We start from the raw sequence: 10934 nt of genomic DNA, 5'->3' as shown, positions 1-10934 counted from the left end.
GCTTCACTAGTGTGAATGAATGTCCCACTCACCGGCATTTATATGCCTGCGACTTCTGACCATAGAACTTCAGAGGAAATACGGGAGCTCCAACATCCTCCAGGAGACGCTTTCAGTGCTAATGCCTGATGAGAGTGTCAACTGATGGTCGTTAGTACCAAGTCAATGCCAGCAAGAATCCCCAATTTGGGGGGCAGTGAAGAAAACGTTATTCCTTGCAAACAACTCAGCAGTGATACAACATAGCTGTGAAAACAGCACAGCGTTGAGGCTGCCCTAGGGCCCAGTCTCTCTTCAGCGAGGCTGCTCAGTTCTGCTCCAGAAAACTGGAATGCAGCCAACAGTGTTCAGTTTTTGGTGGAAAGTCTACTCTCTGAGCCACAGAGGAGTTGGCTTATATGGACAGAAGTCCCTGTTCCTGGTTCCTAGTTCCTGATTGGTCTGTCCTCGTGCAAAAGAGGATGCCAAATCCTCGAAGTTTGATTGGTCCAAAAGGCACAGTACTGATTGGTTAGAAGAGAGCCACTCTGATTGGTTGGAGCTGCACAGCTCTGATTGGATGGGGAAAGCCTCAGTCCTACTGGTTGAAATAGGATTCCAGGAAACCTTTATAAGGGCTGACTCAGCCGGCAGGAGCACAGTGCCGGCTTCTCTGTGAAATGCGGTTTGCTTGAGAGGCTCAGCGCAGAGTGGCTACTATTTTTGAATATCATAAGGCAGGTCTTCCTGCTCAAGGATAGGATTTTATGCTCCACCCTGACATGTTGTAGCTCATCGGTTTCCGAAGGGCCGGTGCCACGTAAGGGTGACCACAGCATGTCTGGACGCGCTGGGTTCCTTCGCATTGCAAATGACATCCTTGTGTTCTGAAAGCCCTCTGTCAGGATGGACGCATTAAGATGTACAAGGCAAGAGCATATGTTAAACACTTTTCTATTGACTATGCAGATAGTGGGAAATAAAAGTTAGGAAGCTAATTAGTTTGCCAGGTCTGTTTTGTTTCACATCCTAGAAGGCCTGTCCTCAGTGGTAGCGAGATGCACGGTTTGCCCCAGATCTCAGCTGCTACTCCAGAGCATCACCTACTAGTACATCAGCAGTAGGGGGTCAGCACACTGCTTAAAGAAAATAGCAATGTGGGAACGGGGTGTTCTGGAACTTTCTATTTGGGCACTATTCCACATAGGATCATGTGCCTCCATTTGACTTCTCTTGCATTGGAAGGCTAAGAAAAGAGTAAACGCTTTTACTTTATTTTCTTTCCCTTTCCCATTTTTAACCCCCAAGTTTTGGCCCACAGTAAATTATTTTGCAGAAAATAAACCCTGTGCAGACCTGCCAGGAGACAGAGAGGTGCATGGAATGCTAAGCAAGGGAGAGCACTTTTGAGTTGAGCTGGCAAAAGCCACTGTGCTTGCTGCAGGGGAGCAGATTAAAGCCGTCTAAACACTGCATTTCCCTACGGGGCCGACTATATGAGAGCCATTCAAGGTCCACTGCTCAGAGCAATGGAACTTCCCTCCTCACCAGCCGGCCCCCTGTGGTCTTTATCAAATTCAAATGGCCTGTGCCCACCAGGACAGATAGAGACAGCTGTGCATGCTGTCCAGGTATCCGGCTCTTAGATGCTGCTAGACTCTTTATGCATGAAACTATGGATTGGTAGCCCAGGATACAAATTATATTTTAATAATATCAGCAAGGTTTCAAGTAGACGCCCCAGGTCCCCAGCTTTGGTGTTTGGAGACGATTCTGGGCTTAGAATCCTGAGCATTTCTGAAGTCCACGCTGCAGGTACAGCTCTGCAGGATGACCCTCCTGGACACGGACTTGTCAGCGGGTGTGGGCTGCAGTGCAGGCTCAGTGCTGAACCCCTGGGAAAACAGCCTGCACTGGGGCTGGGGGGCCAGTGACAGTGTACCCTGTCCGAGGGGAAGCGCCAGCTCCTGGCTTGTACCCAGGGCTGAAAGCTTTCCTGTGTCCCCCCTCAGCGACACCCTCAACCCCCTGGCTTGCATATTTGGGGACCTCTGAAGGCCCGAAGAAGCCATGATTGGTGACTGTCGTCTCTTTTACTCCTTTGTTTCCCCCATCTTTGCTGTTCTCTGCACGGGGTCCCTGAGGAAGGACACCGTTCCCTGGCTGGAAAGGGCACTGAAAGCCCATGTGGAGTTTGGGTGAAGGTGAAAGTTGTCAGGCTGTGAAAAATGGCATCCGTGCTGGCTGACCTGAAATAGGGCTGTAAAGTTCTATTCCTCACAAAGGCAAGATATATTATTGCTGGAACGCCATTATTCCGCTCCATCACTTTTAAACCTTGTTCCCATTATCTGCGAGTTAAATATAACCCTATGTAAAAACAGGAAGGACAGCACCGAGTTGTCCAGCTTAACAGCGCACACTTAAAACATAATAGAGCACTTGTTACTGTATTTTATGGAACGGAAACTCCAAATGTAAAGATGTATTAAGGAAATATCTCAAAGTTATTAGGGAAGGATATTTACAATTACAGATTGCTTTATATTATGCTTTTATGAACATCTCAGGAAATGAAATAGCCCTCAGCTGTAGAGAGTGAAGAGGGAGGTAATTTTCCTTAATACGGGTGATAAAATTAATCTGATTGAAATCGCAAGCGATTATTTCTCAGAATACTGAGTGGCAGTACAATCACTTACACTCTTTTATATTTTTTTAGTCAAAGCTCGTGTAGATGAAAGCTAATTACAAAGTAGTGATGTGAAGCGCCAAGGAAATAGTTTGTATAGCGGAGAACCGGCCAGGCTAATTGGGGTTTGTGATTACATAGACTGTTGTTAAGGAGAATTAACTACCAGCAGTCTCTCCTGCAAAGCTTCTCATCAAGGCAAAGTAAAAATAGACACTGGGCCTGTTATTTATCTAATTATGCCCTGAATATTCTCACAAGCACGCTGCACACTCTCACACGGTTTGTTGTTCAAAACTTTTCTGCCGCGTGATTGAGATTAACCTGCAGAGCTGAGTTTTGGCGCTGGGCTCTCCCAGATCACTTTCCGAGATCCCTGCTCACCGGCGTGCCTTGGGGCCTCTGGAGCTGGGACCCCGGCTGGGTGTTGCTAAGTGTGCTGGTGAAGAGGGTGTTACAGGAGGGAGAGGTCCTGTTTAACAGAGCTGTATGGAGACCTAGAACCCGCGGTTCAACCTGCTTACTCAGGCAACAGAGAAACTTCAGGAGAGCCTGAGCCTTTGGTTAGTAAAAAATGCATTGACCAGAAGTGTGTCTGGTTCCTTCACTGACATAGAAGAACTAACTAGCTCTTGTGTGTGTGTTACTTGCTGTTGAGTTGGCTCCAACTCCTGGATGATGATGTCCACAGTGTGACCCTGCTCAGCTCCTGTAGGCTCATGCCTAAGGCTCCTTTTATGGAGCCAATCTCTCTCGTATTTCACCTCCCTCTCTTCCTGCTGCCTTCTATGTGGCCCAGCATGCTTTGTTTTCCAAAGAGCCCGCCTTCTCATGATGTGCCCCAGGCAGGAAAGCTTCGGTTTTGTCATCTTTGCCTCCAGCGATGTTCCAGGCTTAATTTGCTCTAGGACCCACTTGTTGGTCTTTCTGCAGGTCCAGAGAATCGGTAGAGCTTCCCTCCAGCACCATCCTTAAAGGAGTCATTTTCCCCTGTAAGCCTTTCTCGCTGTCCAAGCTTTTTCATCTGTGTGTAGTAATTGGAAAGACGGGGGTGTGGATGATCTTAGTTTGGTCTTTAATGGCACATCTTTGCTCTTGGTGATCTCATAATTCTTCCAATGCTGCCCTTCAGAGTCTCAGCTTCTCTTGATTTCTTGGACGTGGTCTCTGAGTTGATGACTGAACCAGCAAAATCTTTAATAATTTCAGTGTCCTCATTGTCTACATTAAAGTTGAGTATTTCTTCTATAGTTACCATTCTTGTCTTCTTGATGTGCAAATGCAGCCCTGTTGGCACTTTCTTCTTTCACTTTCCTCAGAAGTAGTTTCAAATCATTGCTACTTTCGGCTAGGACGTTGGAGTTATATGCATATCTTATTGTTATTTCCTCCATCAATTTTCACTCCCTTTTCCTCCGAGTCTAGCCCAGTTGTCATATGATATGTTCTGCATACAGATTAAACAGGCAGGGAGACACAGCACCCTGTCTGACACCTTTGTTTTCAGGAAACTGTTCTGTCCCTCCAGATTGTGTCCTGCCAGTTGTTTTTGTCCACAATAGCGTTTGGCACCAGGACAATCAGTATTTCTGGAATTGCAGGGCAGGACACTAGGAATTGCTGGCAGGAACGCAGGCAGAAGTCGCGTCACATCCTCATTATTATGTTTTTATCTGTTTTCCGACCACTCTGAGAATCCCTTCGTTCTCTTTCCCCACCAGTGTGTTTGCACTTCCCGTCCATGTCAGCTCCCTTTCAGTCATGCATTCCGTTATTTAACATTTGTCAAGTGCCTCCTGCCTGGGCAGCCCCAGAACTCTGGGAGAAAAGCACCATCACTCGCCTTTCTGAGATCCCGGGATCTCAATTGCACCCCCCCTTCCCATTTCTTTCCGGGCCTCAGTGGCGGTCAGGACTGCAGGTAACATGAGCAAGTGGGAGAGGCACAGGGGGCCTGAGAAGAAGCCTTCAGGACAAAGCTGTATGCATCTTAAGCAGCTGGAAAGACATTGCCTCAAGAATGCCATTCTCACAGGCATTTCCTGGAATAATTTTGCAACATATGAAACGCTGATTTATTGACAAGGTGATATTTCCTGAAGACAGGTGTCTTCTGGAAACCCCGTGTGGATGTGACACGCGGCTCCTCTGGACGTGCTCAGCGCCGTCCTGCTGTGCTGGTACTTCTCGGTGCACAAACCAAATGTAATAGTCTCGTGAGCTCCTTTAATAGACCTAAGACCCACCAGTAGCAACATCAGTAAAACAACTTAAAGACTTCAGCTCTGGCTCTGGCTTATTTGCTTACATTTTTTCTTGCTCATCTGTCTTCCTTTGGTTTAATCTTCATCATTAAAATGACCGAGCTGCTGTGGGAAAGTATGCCCTGGGCTGAGTGTGAATGTGTGGACAGCAGGGAGCAGAGAGCGGAGGGGACGCTCCCCCTGTTTGTTCTTGTTAGCATCAGAGGCTGCTCTTGTGTGGGTAAATGTAGCCAGTTCCAGACACGGAATTTCCTGTAGTATTATGGTTATTAACAGTCTGCCACGACCAGCATGCCAGGCAGCAGTCTGTGGGTGATATCTACCTATGTGAAAAGAAGATAAAATTATATTCTATGGATGTATGCAAATTACGGAGGGTCTGGACTTGGACTCCAGTAATTCTTATATGTGCCTCGTTTTTGTCCACGTCGAATGACAGGTACTGAAAATTAAATAGTTTTCAATAAAAATTCTATAACCTGAAACCAATCCCCACTGAATAATTAGAATATCTCACCCATAAAAGGTAATCAGTGTCTTCCATTTCTTAAGAAGTCTCTTTCCCTGATCAGCACCGATGGAGCTCGGTCAGATTAGATCTTTAATTCTGAAAGAGACATAATACTCCCCCTTATGCAGAAGCCTGCGGGCGGGCCTGACAGCCTAAGCTGTCATGGTTCTGAGGATCAGCCTGTGCTCAGGGCTCAATATGAGAGGAGAAATACAAGGAGGCGGTGGTCTCTGCATCATTTAGACGCCGAGGAAGAAGTGCTGTCTTCCTGGATGCAAAGAGACCGCATCTAACCCACGAAGATGGGCCCCCTTTGGTTTGCAATGTCTTGGTGCCACTTGAGACATTGTGGGTCCTGAACTTCCCATAGTTACCGCCTTTCCTATTAGTCAAATCAAAATGGTAACTTCGGGGGAAGAAATCTTAGCATCACGCTACTTGCTAGCATTGTGGGGAGAAAGTAAGATTTGGGGTGAGGAATTGATGCAGATTCTTGTGGCCCCTTGCTAACTCTCTGCACAGGACATGATTGTCTCTGGCTCTTGTTTTACCACCTGCCAAAGGCTGACGGCAACGACCTTTCCATGGGTCATCTACGTTCATCTGCACAGCAAGGGCAGGTCCTCTTTGTTCTGCTTTGCTGGGAGCTTGGGGGCCCTTAGACCACAAGATGAAACCCCCTCACAGTTTTATTCTTTAAATACAGGCAGGACAGGTTGGTGGTAAGGGATATACAAGGAAAGGCATTTAGAAGTGAAATCCCTGTCAGAAATGATGGAAAAACAGACATTTTTAACAAAGAGAGAGGAGGGACTGAAAATTTAAGTTAGCCAAATGTATGATCTGTGAATTCTCCAAAGTGTCAGCATGACAATAAGTACCAGCAGTTTGGTTCCAATTTTCTGTAATTTATTTATAATCTGAAGAGGCCCCCGTCCCTTGTCAAAAAATCTACAAATCATTCCTAAAACACAAATAATAGTCACATTAAGAGGAATAAATTATAACACTGAAATGTGTCCTTGGGCTGGAAACAAGGAAACTATGTAAAATTGGAACTGCGCTCTACCAGAATATGGCCTAATGATACATTTTGAAATAATTACACGTAGTTAACTATTCTTCTCCGATAATTTATTGAACTTAGTCCCATGACTGTCTAGTTTGCCTGCTCTATGGGTATTTCTATTTCAGAGGATTTTGACATTGATGTCACTTTTTTTCTCCCCATAAGGTGGGGGAGATGGAAAAGTCAGGATTTGCTCATAGAATTAGATAAAATAGAAACTCAGCCCATACATCCAAATAAGCACAAATTTTTGTAAGTGTGAAAAAAACACAAATATTTAACATCTTGATTAAGTGTTACTTATTGAATCTCTGGCCAATATTATACAGAATGTATTGTAATCTATAAGTATTTTAAGTTCAGTGATGCCAGATTCACTGATAATTATTAGTGAATAATTATCTAAATGTATTACTCCTAAATATTCACGTGACATCTCAAGGTTAATCATTTATGTTATAATATTTTGCAATTTTATACACATTCCAATTTAATGTGCATCTTCTCAGGCTACTTGCAATTTCAAAACTTGGAATTTAAGATTAAGAGTAGCTGAGTTGCAAATAGATGGTTACATTGTCCTTTATATAAACACAAGGTGTTATTTAAACCAAGACAATGAAAGTAACTCCACAAGTCTTTTCTTATGACTACACTAGAGGCCTGGTGCATGAATTCATGCACGGGTGCGGTCCCTCAGCATGGGCCGAAACCAGCAGTCCACCGCTGCCTGCTGCTCCTGCCTGCTGCTCCGGCTCATCCTGGCCCTGCTGCGCCTGCCGCAGGCTCTCACCCAGTCAGTCCTGATTGGGAGATGCTCGCACCGCAGCAGAGCTTGCCAGCCCTAAGCCCTGCCTCTGGCACCTGTCCTAAGGAGGGAGGGAGGGAGACCTGGATGTGATCAGCCCTCCGGGTGGGTGGTGAGACACCCTTGCTGGTCTGGGATCTGGATCTGTCCTGCTGACGTTCGGACCAGTTGTCCAGAGCCACCTGGAGGCTGCTTTTATAGTGTTTCTTCCTTGCAGAGTGTCTAGGGAGGGGGAGCGGCCACGGTGCTGCCCGAGGCTGACTTCCAGGAGGCTGGCGGTGCTGTCAGGATCATGTTGGCAGCGCCGGTCCATTGGTGTCTGCCCATTCTCCGGAGATTGGACCTGAAGGACTACTAAGGGAGTGAGTAGCTGCTGCTGGGCTGGTGGGCCACTGGGATGGGTCAGTCAGCTGAGTGGCACTCCTGCTGTGGGAGCGCACTGACCACCAGGGGGCAGCTCCTGCATTGAGTGTCTGCCCTCTGGTGGTCAGTGCATGTCATAGCGACTGGTTGACCAGTCATTTGGTCAATTAGGCTTTTATATATATAGATATTTCCTGACCATAAAGCATGAGAATCTACGACCGTGACTGAAAGAAATTATGTAATAAATATTTTTAATTGAAGATTTCTTGCTCTGATTATATACTAATTTCTACAGAAATTATATCTAGAGAGTAAACATGCCGAATTTAAAGTTTTCTAATATATTATAGATTTTAAAGAGTTGGGTAGAAAGGCTATATCCACTGAATGTATTCCTATACACCTATCTATGTAGGAAGGAATATTTTAAAATAAGGAATTATATCATGTCCATGCATTTCATATAACCTATGACATTGACTGTAGTATAGTATGCAGATAATATTTATATTTTTCTTAAAGTTTGAATTCATATAATAGTATAGAAATATCTTAAAAATCTTTGTAAGTAACATGAGTGAGAATCCTGATAAAATACCCTGTCTAAATATTTTACATAGAGGTTAGTAAAATGTGTGTTACATAACTCCTGTGTTTTAAAAGTATACATAAGTAGATAACTAAGTAATAAATCATGTAGTAGTGGGTAACATAGTTTGATTTATAATTCTTAAGTAGTTACCTTAAGTATTCTGACTTCAAAATTTTTAATTATATTTCATATTTGAAAAATATATACTCGAGAATTAGCAGCACATGACAATATTCTCATTGAGAGACATTTAACACTGAGAAAAATGTGATGACTTAGACTTGTTTTTACTGAGTCCCATTAAAATTCTCCTCTTTTAAAAATAAATCACATGAGGAAGTTTAAACTTTTAATTGATCATGCCCTGTCTAGTGCCCAATGTCTAGGTTGTAGTGACAAGACCTGAAAATAGCAATATAACTTTGGCATGGATTTTGTTCAGTTTTTTAAAATCTAGTTACAGTGGCCAGGCCAGGGCTTCAAGTACATTTCCAGATAATTCAAAGACATTCAGTGGGTGGCAATCTAAATGTTACTTTTATAGTGTGCATGCCTGCCCCGGTAGTGAGCAGGAGCCCGGCTGAGGTGTGCATGCCTGCCCCGGGTCATGAGCAGGAGCCCTGGCTCTGCAGGCTGCAGTAAGAATGCCTTCCCAGATTCGGTACTGAGGTCCAGGCCTCAGCTGGACATAAAGCCCTTGGTGGAGCCTGGTTCGCTGGTCCTTCAGGGGGTGGAGCATTATGTGTCATAAGCCCATTAAGCAGATGCACAAGAGCCTCAAAAATTAAAACCCGGGAAGGAAGAAATGAAGGCCCCCACTGGAGCCCAGGTTCCTGTATTTCATGAATATGTACTGAAATGACTGCTCAGTGTGAGGTGCTGTGGTAGGTGATGGAACAAGTCCTGAGTATGAGACAATGAATGTGATCCCAGGGCAAAGAGCGGGCTGCTCTTAATGGGCTCTGGTCTGGTGGGAAGATGGCTGTGCAAACAAGAACATGACCTGCAGACACGTTAGAAACTGCGACAGCATGCCAGGGGCGTGGGTAAGCACTGCGGAAGCAGAGGAATGGGGAAGGTTACTTTCTGGAAATCCTCCTGGAGGAAAAGGCATTTACTCCACATCCTGAAAATGAGCTGGTGCTGGCTCATGTGTGAGAGGGTAAATGGCACCTCAGGGAGAGGGTGCAACCTGGGCATACGCTCAGAAGTGTGAGAAAGGTCACAATGAATGTTTAAGGAATCGTTCATAGTTTTGTATGACCATATTGCAAACTACATACATACACACATGTGATGGACTATGACCCTAGAAAGGAGGGTGTGTCACATCCTGAAGGGCCTTGAAGATCAAGCTAAAAGGTACAGTTTTCCTAAGAGCAACAGTCACCAGCAGAGATTTCTCTGAGGCACTGAACATGGTTGTATATTTTGGCTACTCTCATTTTTGATAGTTTATCCATCTATTCAGGTAGTCAGTCAGCTATATATTTAGCAATATGCTGAGCATCCACTATCTATCTAGTTGCTGTGAGAGCACATATTCACATAACTTTTATGACAGTATATTGTCATAGTTCTATTTTATTATTACTTATTGTTTTCAATCTTTTACTGGGCCTAATTTATAAGCTAAACTTTGTCATAGGTATGTATGTACAGGAAAAAACACTATCCATGATTTTAGGCACTCATGGGGATCTTGCAACGTGTCCCCTATGAATAAGGGGGGACTATTATATATGTATACCTATGCATGTCTATTTACTTGTACATAAATATTTATTTGGAATATTTATTTAGTTTGCTTGTTACTTACAAAGAAAAGCATCATAGGCAAGTCTCTGCCGCCTTCTGATGGAGGGTGTTCCTCCTCATGTCAGAGCTTGTGGTTTGCTGGACACACTACAGCTCTGAGTAGGCACATATGGCTGAACTGCTCTGGGCCTCTAAAGGGAAGGATATGAAGGGTCAGCCTGAAAATTCAGGAGGCAGCATCAGGAGCCGGCAAGGGGGTCCTTTGTGAAAGGCAGGGGAGGAAAAGGGGCCCCAGTGGCTACATGGTGAAGATGGGTTTGGGGAGAACGTAAGTGTTAATGGGATTTCCAAGTTGTTGTCTACATAGTATGTGGCATACAACCTCTCAAAAGGCTTCCAGATGACCTGTTTTCAAATTTTCTACTCTTCCTTGTTTCTTCTGATATGGCAGTATTGTTATATACTGAATGTTTTTATATACCAGGGCTTATTTCAAAGCTATCTTGGTTTATCAGCCTGTGAATTAGATTCACAGTTATAATTTTACTAGAGGCCCGGTGCACAAAATCCATGCACTGAGGGTGGGGGGGTTGTCTCTCAGTCAGACCTGCACCTTCTTGCAGTTCGGGAGACCTTGGGGGATGTCCAACTATGGAAGTGGGCCAAAGCTGTCAATCGGACATCCCTAGCGCTTCCATGATGGCGGGAGAGGCTCCTGCCACTGCTGCTGGGCTTGCCAGTTGTGAGCCTGGCTTCTGGCTGAGTGGTGCTCCCCCTGTGGAAGCGCACTGACCACCAGGGGGCAGCTCCTGCATTGAGTGCTGCCCTCTTGTGGTCCATGTGTGTAATAGTGGGCAGCTCCTGCATTGAGTGTCTGCCCTCTTGTGGTCCATGT

At 45.0% G+C, this 10934-nt stretch overlaps 1 long non-coding RNA gene across 1 annotated transcript; it reads left to right on the top strand.

Annotated features, from left to right (window-relative positions):
- Positions 1 to 1828: 1828 nt before the first annotated feature.
- Positions 1829 to 10730, top strand: LOC106727368. Its single transcript, XR_001363542.1, has 3 exons — positions 1829 to 1840; positions 2586 to 2589; positions 10698 to 10730. It is a non-coding gene; the product is annotated as an uncharacterized LOC106727368 (long non-coding RNA).
- Positions 10731 to 10934: the final 204 nt, after the last annotated feature.

This window comes from Myotis brandtii, unplaced genomic scaffold (genome assembly GCF_000412655.1).
Source record: "Myotis brandtii unplaced genomic scaffold, ASM41265v1 scaffold415, whole genome shotgun sequence".
NCBI classification, from domain to species: Eukaryota; Metazoa; Chordata; class Mammalia; order Chiroptera; family Vespertilionidae; genus Myotis; species Myotis brandtii.
The sequence above is the reverse complement of the archived record's forward strand: the minus strand, read 5'-3'. Positions and strand labels throughout refer to the sequence as shown.